Below are 8176 nucleotides of genomic sequence, written 5' to 3' on the forward strand. Positions count from 1 at the left end.
CTTAGACTGGGCAACGTACATCTATCTATCACAGGCTTCCTTCGTTCCACTCTCTAGTCCTCATGCTGATCCAAACCTCCCACAGCCAGCAGCAGGGTGAAATCAATGGTGCTCGTGATTGAAGAACCAGGACCCAATTCCCTTCAGCAAACAGGGAGTTAATTAAATTATGGCATCCTTGTCATCAGCTGTGAAATTTCTACCTGCAAATTGTGCCAGCTTTAAAGAACAGCAGCCCTCGAGGCCTTGTTATTCATTCGGGGGTAGAGGGAGGAATTTAAGTCTGATTTATATGTGCCAAGGATCTCAATAGGGGACTCTTGGGTCTGGTGTACAGTCGCTTTCCTTCAATTAACCTCCTTGGCATAGAGGGAGAGGAGAATGAGACATCTGTTGAAAACCCAACCCCAGCTCGAAAAAGACAGCATATTTCAGCTTGAAACCAGCTCTTGTCTCCGTTAACCCTTGGCCAGCAGGACCTGCCAAGTTCTCAGCATGAGATGCTTTGCGAATGACGGAGACAGGCTACAGAAGGAAATTTAATCATGGACAATATGGTGAGTCAAAGGAGCTTTTGTAGACTTCAATCATCGCCTTCATTCTGGGGGGAATTTTGCAGCCAGCTTGCCCAGTGGTTTCTCAAATTGTTCATCCTCCTCTCCATCAGTATGCAACAAAACCGGAGGCACAGGAACTCCACCTCTAAGGTTGTTATACGTGAGGGAGCAAATCTCGTAGCTGCAATGGCAAAATAATATGAATATACAAGATAACTGGTGGAGAAATGAATAGATGTTGGAAGTTTAGATAGAAAAGGGCTGTGCATGGAGTTGAGAATGATAGGGACCTCCAGATTCCCAGACTTTCTCTATATCTTTGAGCTGACTTCTCCAACTCCTTATTGTTTAAACTGATAGAACTCAGCTATACAGCTGCAAATAAAAGGTTTTAGGTGTGTTTTAAGTGCAATATACAATGTGACACTAGATGGAAATAGTGAGCCTTATGGAAAATTCAATGTATTTTTTTGGCCCTCTTTGAAAAAAGTTTGGGAACCCGGTCTAGTGCATGGATAGGCAAACTAAGGCCCGGGGCTGGATCTGGCCCAATCGCCTTCCCGCGAACGGTCCGAGAATCAGCGTGTTTTTACATGAGTAGAATGTGTCCTTTTATTTAAAATTCATCTCTGGGTTATTTGTGGGGCATAGGAATTTGTTCATTATTATTTTTCAAAATATAGTCAGGCCCACCACAAGGTCTGAGGGACAGTGGACTAGCCCCCTGCTGAAAAAGTTTGCTGACCCCTGGCCTAGTGCACAAACATACAAATTTACCTTATACCAAGACAGACCATTAGTACATCTGCCTCAGCATTGTCTACTTTGACTGGCAGTGTCTCTCCAGGATTTTAGACAGGGACATTCCCAGAGCCGTCTCTAGGCCCGGGTCCGGTGGCGCGGGGTGCCAGGGCGCCAGGCCACCAGGGGTGCCACTGTGCCCGCTGAGAGGCGCGGCGGAGGCCGCCCCAGGCGCACCTCTCAGCTGTTCAGCGGCTTCAGGCCGCTCTCCGGAGCGCAGGGGCGTCGCAGGGGCGTCGCAACAGGGGGCGGGCAGCGCCCCCTGGCCCATGGCCGGCCCTCTGGCCAGGCTGGGTTGCGCAGGGCTCTGGCCCTCCCGGCGGTAGCCGCGCTGCGCACTCCGCCCGCCCACTGCACTGGGAAATGGGGCGGGGGCGCCGGACGCGATGGAAACGATGCCTTATGAGGAACGGCTTAGGGAGCTGGGTATGGTTAGCCTGGAGAAGAGAAGGTTAAGGGGTGATATGATAGCCATGTTCAAATATATGAAAGGATGTCAAATGGAGGAGGGAAAAAGATTGTTTTCTGCTGCTCCAGAGAAGCGGACACGGAGCAATGGATTCAAACTTCAAGAAAGAAGATTCCACCTAAACATTAGGAAGAACTTCCTGACAGTAAGAGCTGTTTGGCAGTGGAATTTGCTACCAAGGTGTGTGGTGGAGTCTCCTTCTTTGGAGGTCTTTAAGCAGAGGCTTGACAGGCATATGCCAAGAATGCTTTGATGGTGTTTCCTGCTTGGCAGGGGGTTGGACTGGATGGCCCTTGTGGTCTCTTCCAACTCTATGATTCTATGATTCTATGCTTAAGACGGCCCTTGACATTCCCAGTACCACCCAGAGATGGTGATTCTCATTGATTCTGAGACATGCATGATCTACTGCTGAGCTACAGTCCTACCACAAATGAGAACAGCATATATGTCATTATTTTAACAATATACACTATATTATCGACCAGAAAGCTATATTTAAGTTGAAGCAACCCCTCTTGAAAATTAAGACTGCAGATTTATCAAATGTGACCTATTAATTTTTACAATGTGTTAAAAGGATCTTTTATGAGGTCTGGCAAGAACGATCAAATAGGAATCACCCACTTTGATGACTTTAAATGTCAGCAAAGATTAGCAGGGCTAGGTGGGAAACTCTCCCTCAAAATCGCAAATGGGTGAAGAGGCGAGTTCATTTCAGCTACCAATTCTGTTAAGCAACAGCTATAAAACAGTAGTGCGAGGGGGAGGGGAGAAGGCGGAGGAATTGGCCTCAACATGTTACACAACATGAATGTTACCCATCGATGAAAGCATCTGGACAATTACGAAAGGATTTGTAAATGCTGTTATCAGCAGGAGTTAACGCAGAAAGTTGTAGTTACAGGTAGGTAGCCGTGTTGGTCTGACGTAGTCGAAACAAAATAAAAAAATTCTTTCCAGCAGCACCTTAGAGACCAACTAAGTTTGTCATTGGTATGAGCTTTCGTGTGCATGCACACTTCTGCACACGAAAGCTCATACCAATGACAAACTTAGTTGGTCTCCAAGGTGCTGCTGGAATGATTTTTTGTATTTTGCAGAAAGTTGGTGCTTTTTTAGCATAGGGGAAACACGGCGACAGACATGGGCATGATAAGAAGCTTATAAGAAAAACATCTCCCTCTTGCTGATTTATTAATTTTTACACAGATTACCAAATCTGAGTGGGAGCTCCCACTAAGATTTGGTACCCATTCCCAAATCTTGAAACTTCCTTGATATTTTCCCATCTGCTTCTTGTTCCTTCTCTCAGTTTGTCTTTCCTCCCACAAAGCCTAAATGCCCCACCCACAACACCCAAAAGATGAACATACAAAATACATTATTTAGTGTTGTAGCTGCTTGATTCTGTACTTCAACTGAGGACTCATAAACATCTCTAAGATATTACATAACAGCATATAAATATTGTATTTTATATTTTAAAATATTATTATTTATCTTAGCTATATTCTGCCCTTCCTCGAAGAAGCCGGAGGTTGCATAGGACGTTCCTCTCCTCATTTCATCTTCACATCAGCCCTGTGAGGTAGTCAGGTTGAGAAACGGTGACTGGCCCAAGGTCATCCCATAAGCTTGGTGGCTGAGTGGGGATTCGAACGCTGGTTGCCCAGGTCCCATTCTGACACTCTAACCACTAGCTATACAACATGCAACTTACCTATGTTCCATCCGTGATATATTCTATGCACCAGCCTAATGTCAATAGGGAGTTCCAGAAAACAGGAGCAGCTGCTTCAAAACATCAACTCCTCACAAATGCAGAATGGAGACTGTATTGCAAAAATGGGAGTTCTGCAGATTAAATCTCTCTCTCTCTCTGTGTGTGTGTGTGTGTGTGTGTGTGTGTGTGTGTGTGTGTGTGTGTGTTCATACATACATTCCAACATCAAACAGAAAGTGCAACAGAAACATCCTTGCTTCTGTTAATTTTTTGAAAGAAAGCAGAACCTATTATCGACACTAATAAGACAGCGTTGAAACTAGCATGTTCTAATTACTCGGGTCAGCAGTGGAAAACTGGAGACAAGGAGGACGTTTTTACAGGGAGACCTTGGCGTTGGAGCGTGTAATCAGCCAGGCATAGCAGCATATTTGTGTCAAGATAAAAAGAGGAAAGACAGAGCAGACTCCAGTCCTGGTACATGATGATAGTGACACAGGTTGTCGGCAGACAAGAGGAGAAAAGGTTCTGTTTGTTTGAAGCGGGACCCACCAGCCAAGATGACACAAAGGCTTTAATGTATTCTGCAGCTACCCCAACCTGCTTTGTCTAATTAAAACTGTGAGCCTTTGGGATATGCGTAGGAAACTGTGTTCCTCTAGCTCTGTAAGCCTTCTGTTGATATTGAAAGATGCTGTAGTCAACACTGTAAATTTGAGCAAATCTAAACCACGGAAGAAATACAATCCCTTCCCTTCCCCTGCTCATTCTAAGCCAATTCCATTAAATTCTCACAACATTCCATCATGCCGTAGTCAGTGCGATCCATAAAGATAAACTAAAATGGAAGTATTCAGCCTTTCCCGACCTGGTGCCTCCCAGATGTTGTTAGACTCCAGTTCTCATCAGCCCTAGTCAGGGATGGTGGGAGTTGGAGTCCGATGACATCTGTAGCCAGGCCCCTCACTGGCCTTGCATCATATCCTATTTGGGTAGAATGAACTCTGATAATACCTCTTTGCTTGCCAGGAGGGAAGATTTAAAGCATCCTGCTCACATACTGTAAGCCTATTGTCTGGTGCCCAATTGTGTCCGAAATTCCATACTCCTGCTAGAAATGGGTGAATGCCCAATTTCAACAAAAGCACGGTGGGTTGCACTAAAACATTGGCTTAAGATTGCAGTATTTGGATTTGGGGTGGTATTATAGAAACACCTGACCAATGAATAATATGTCAGCAATTGGCAGGAAACCATGGCTAGAAAAGCCACTGCTATTGGCCTGTCACCAACTCTATTACGTGGGCTATGAAGGTGCCCTAAAGACCTTAAAGCAAAGACTTTGGGATAATACACACAGTGACCTGTGACATCGTTCACATGCAGTCTGCAGTCCGTTGCCAGTAGGAGTACAATATGGGCATGTTTTTAAGTTAACAGCTTACATTAAAAACCTGACTGTACCAAACTACCGAAGGTTATTCACAAAAGCCAGACGAAACGTTTTCCCCTCTGCAGTGCTGGAGGGTAGGATGAGAGGAGTCCCTCACCAGGAAAGACTGTGCTTGTGTGCCCGAGACACAGACTCTATAAAACATATTATGCAGCACTGTGTGAAGTTCAAGCAAGCTAGGGCTGAACTGATTTCACCCTTGCTAGCCCTGATCCGAGGAAAATCGGAGGAGTATTCTATCAAGTTCTTATTGGAAGACCGGTCAAATGCTAGAACATTAGCAGTGGCGAAGTTTTTATCGGTGGTTGCAAAAATCAATGATCCCAGCTCTAAGTTTGAACAAAATGTTTTTGAAACCTGAAGGCAGGATGTCCTTATTGAGTATCGCTTTGTAACAAATTGATGGGTCTATGGACCGTAATAAAGATTGTTGTTGTTGTAAGCCTATTGTTTTGGAAAGCGTGAATCAGGACCCCCTTTGAATGTCGGCTGAATTAAATTTCTCCCCCATCCCTAGGAGAAACGATAATATTTACCTAGGAGAAACGATAATATTTACATGAATTGCACCATCTAGTTTTGCCTCTGGGCCCCACCAATGCCAGGTGGCCCTTGGGAGGTTGCTGGAAGGGAATGTCACCCTTAGTCTGAAAGAGTTTCCCTGTGTTACAGAGGATGACAACCAAATTCAGAGGAGCAGTATTCCTGTGCCACAGATGCTCTCCTCCTTCTAAAGGCCATTTAGTTAGACAGCTGGCTGACTTAACTCCCAGTAGGAGATACTTCAAAAGCCCATTTATTCAGGACCACCTTCATCCCAGGTAACAGTTCAAACTTCATTTATACATGTGTTTCATTTAAGCTCTTTATTGCATATAAAAATATAGTTATAGAAATAATTGATCAGGGTGAATGCAAATGAATCGAAGCGTAGTCCACTAAGTCCCTCTCTCTTTAACAAAGTTCTCACCTAGTCCATTTGAGTTTATCAGGCAGGCTCTTAGCACTTAGTCTCCAAATCTAGCACCTCTCTTAAATTATTCCTCATTCTTCCTCACCACTACCCCACATGGGTCAGTTTGCCCCTGGTCCCTATAGCAATCCCACTCATCCATGATGATGGAGGGCAGGGCAGATCCTTGTTAACAGGTCCTCTGTTCTCAAAACAGCTACTGTTCACAACCAATAAAGAAATAAAACAGAGGTGGGGAACCAGAGGCCAATGGTGGCCCCAGAAACCGCTCTGTCTGGCCCTCAGAACTCTCTCCCGGTTACATGCCCTGTCCCCAGGCCACAGTCCTCACTGACCCTGTTTTGTACCTGGAGTGTTTTTGTCTGCCTGGAATGTGTCCTTAACATCTGATAATGCCTCTTGCTTGTCTGCACAGAGGATAGAAAAGGTATTGAGGCTGACCTACAGACTAAAATTTGCATTCATTGCTCCACCCAGGAGAGGGGTGGAGAACATCGGGCCTGGGAGCCAAATTGGACCTGTCTGGTCCTTGGAACTCTCTAAAAGCCCCACCCTGCTCCTTAAGCCACACCCCTCTTAAGCCACACCCCTCGCTGACCTTGTTTCAGACATCCAAGTGTTTTTGCCAAGCTAGAATTCTGGCACACTGATCATTCCTTTTGCTTGCCTGGATGGAGGATAGAGAGGCCTAGGCAGGTCAAAAGCAGCTGGTATGTGGCTCCTGGGAAGTCAGCCATGTGGCCCTCGGACAATAATAATAATAATAAATTATTATTTATACCCCACACATCAGGCTGAATTTCCTTGACATCTGATGGGAGGGCATTCCACAGGGTGGGCGCCACTACCAAGAAGGCCCTCTGTCTGGTTTCCTCACCTCTGACCCAGGTTTCCTCGCCTCCGACTCAGATGTAACTAAGTCCAGTGCTGCCCAGTGACAAAATCACACGATGCTATCCACACCACTGCAGTCAATAGAATAGCCCTCTGAGGTAGACGGAACACATGTGGCTGGCTTCTGGTTACTCAAAAAATAGGCATCCTTCCTCCCCCCCACAAACATGTGCATTACAAAGAAGGGTCTTCACCTGCCTGAGTCCCTTTCTGGGACCCTGCTTTCCAAAATTATCTGGACACTATTCTTTGTTTACCCAACAAGGTTTTTTGTTGTATGTGTGTTTTAAAGGATCAATAGCTGAAATGGATTGAACCATTTCAGCTGAATGGATAAACGTAGCAATTTCACGTTTTCTGATGCAGCAGGCAATTTTCTGTTGCATTTTACTCCTCCCTAAACACTGCAATCATCGCCAGTGCATTAAAGCTGGGATTTGAGCTGAATTGATCCAGTGTCCTTCAGCAATCAAGCAGCCACCCTTTCAAGCATCTCTGGCACATGCGGCTCTTCCATTAGTGCTCCTCATTACCCAAGCTTTCATTGGGGGGCTATTAAGGAATAAAATAATGCCAATCCCAGCTAACAAAATCTTGCAGTGAAATATACCAGCAGGAAAGGATGGGCAGCAAACATTAGTCAGCATTTTCCTACACACACACACACCCCGATGCGACTGCAGGTTTGCTGCGTTCTGTGTTATGTGACTCTCTCAAAATGCAACATGGCAAAGACGGGGAGTTCCAAGAAGCTTAGCGCTTGTGCCTATCCAATAAGTCTGAATGCAGGACAGACCAAAAGGAAAGTTGCAGAAGTGGGTTTTGCATGGGGTTAAGGCAGATAGTTAGGGACCTCCAGATTCCCAGACCATCCCTGTACCTTTAACCTCTTGATCTGACCTCTCAGCTCCTCGTTGCATAGACTGAATCTTCTCTCTGGTTAAATCCTGCTTTACAACTTTCACCTTCTCCTCACTCTTCTCTCTCCGACCTCAAGATGAGAGGTCATCTTTTAACTATCCTTGAGAGAACAAGGAGCAAGCATGGATGCTTCGTTCATCTTTATATTACCGGTAGTTAGTTCAGTGCCGTAGCTTGGGGGGGGGGGTGCTAGCCTGGTTTTTTTGCCCTGGGTGAAGCCTCCAGAGGGGCACCATTGATGCTCCCAGCCTGTATGTGTGTGTATGCAAATGCGCATGGGGGAGGGGGTGCCAAACGGGCTGGATCTACACCGTTCAGCAAAAACACTTTTAGAAATGTAATATAGCTCTCAGTGCAATTGCCCATTGACAACGGATCACTG

At 45.6% G+C, this 8176-nt stretch overlaps 1 long non-coding RNA gene across 1 annotated transcript; it reads right to left on the minus strand.

The window, feature by feature from the left end:
• Nucleotides 1-526: 526 nt before the first annotated feature.
• Nucleotides 527-3668, minus strand: LOC148683086 (uncharacterized). Its single transcript, XR_015947539.1, has 2 exons — nt 3551-3668; nt 527-738 (listed from the first exon to the last, which is right to left on the minus strand). It is a non-coding gene; the product is annotated as an uncharacterized LOC148683086 (long non-coding RNA).
• Nucleotides 3669-8176: the final 4508 nt, after the last annotated feature.

The sequence above is a fragment of the Zootoca vivipara genome, chromosome 16, assembly GCF_965207765.1.
Source record: "Zootoca vivipara chromosome 16, rZooViv2.hap1.1, whole genome shotgun sequence".
Lineage (NCBI taxonomy): Eukaryota > Metazoa > Chordata > Lepidosauria > Squamata > Lacertidae > Zootoca > Zootoca vivipara.